Source organism: Ciona intestinalis, chromosome 12 (assembly GCF_000224145.3).
Source record: "Ciona intestinalis chromosome 12, KH, whole genome shotgun sequence".
NCBI classification, from domain to species: domain Eukaryota; kingdom Metazoa; phylum Chordata; class Ascidiacea; order Phlebobranchia; family Cionidae; genus Ciona; species Ciona intestinalis.
This window is the reverse complement of record NC_020177.2, coordinates 1,486,711-1,488,261: the sequence shown is the minus strand read 5'-3', so window position 1 is coordinate 1,488,261 and position 1,551 is coordinate 1,486,711. Positions and strand designations below refer to the sequence as shown.

General features: G+C 34.3%; 1 non-coding gene across 1 annotated transcript in view; it reads left to right on the top strand.

The window, feature by feature from the left end:
• Positions 1-1,065, top strand: part of LOC100187075 — a 7,053-nt gene extending 5,988 nt beyond the window's left edge. Inside the window, exons 11-12 of the transcript XR_717489.2 lie at positions 175-237; positions 689-1,065. This is a non-coding gene — a transcript (uncharacterized LOC100187075). The remainder of the gene's footprint in view (positions 1-174; positions 238-688) is intronic.
• The last annotated feature ends 486 nt before the right edge of the window (positions 1,066-1,551 follow it).

Below are 1,551 nucleotides of genomic sequence, written 5' to 3'. Positions count from 1 at the left end.
AGTAAAATACATTCATTCATACATACTTATATGTAAATATTGGAGGTACTTGACATGACTTGATAATTTCAATACCAACATATGACAGTTTATAAAAAACCAATGGTTTCATATCAGCATAGCTTTCCATAATTTCAGCAGCCCTGATATAACTAACCATAACTATACGTACAGATAGAAGATGGTTTTCTTACAGTTAGATACGCTGACCTAGAACCAGGTGTTTATAGTGCTCAGGTGAGTTATTAAATTCACAATGTTGATAATATTTATGTATTGCAACAATGTCAGTATATTATCTCTTTGAGGATTTTAGGTTTTTTTATGGTGATGTGATTTAAATATTTTGAATATAATTCCTCCTTGTTAAGATTTCAATGTTTATGTCTGGCGTCGTGGTTAGCGCTTCTGCCTCTAACCCAGAGGTAATGGGTTTAAGCTTGCTGCTATCATTGCGGGTGTATGTGCCTTCGGGTGAAACACTTAACAGCAATTGCTCCAACCCAATAGTCACTAACGGGTTGTCCAAATTATCAACCATACTTAAAAAAACAACCACCCACAAAGTAACGTACGTAGTAACTTGTAAGCTGGCACGAGTTGTATGAAACAGAACACTTGTGTTATAACGACTGTCGTTTTTCAGATACGAATAAAGCAAGTTACATTCATTCATTTATTCATTCAGGTACGCGAAATTCGACAAGATGTACAATTAGTACATTTTATGCATTTTTCTCCAAACAACGTGTTATTTGCTGACGCTGAGTACGGACCATTGGAAACTTTTACCGTTTCCTCTGTGTCCACAACACAAATAGCAAGCCATATCGACGTTAAATAAATCAATGTAACTTTCAAGTTTCATCCTCGTGTGGCAGGGCAGCAACAGTCGTTATAAGACGGATTTTCTATTCCCACTTTGTGCCTGCTTACTAATTACCAAATGTGTCTAACCTAAACTTTGTTATTACGTACCCAGATATAAACATTATACAGAAACAAAGCAATATATATTATATGTCGTGAAAAACATTAACCAATAAACAAATCGTTGTGAATGTCTATACTTTGTTAAAAACAGCAGTGCTAGATACAGATAAACACCATTTTAATAGCGTTAGGAAGGATAACTCTAATTTACTTTGACGTACGCTCGTTGAGCCGTAAAATAAGCCACCTAGCGGATTGTGTAACATCAATCGGAAATTCAGGTAAATGGTTTGAAAATAAATTTTGAAGTAAAGCGTTAGTATTGTTTATTTACCGCATATTCAGTACAATTCTTATTAATATTTTCAGCCTATGGAAAAACTTTAAATCACGATTACAGTTGATATATATACACAGTTTAGTGATTGAAAAGCGTTGTGGTTACACTTATGATGTTGCCGTATCGATAAAACGTTAGCTTAATTTACCAGGAGGGCTATTTATAATAAGTACGGTAGGGGAAGACGGGACACCTTTAACACATAATAACTAAATATCCTGATCTTGTTTTAAACAATTAACAATGATCTATGGGGAGTCGTAAGAATACGATTTTAT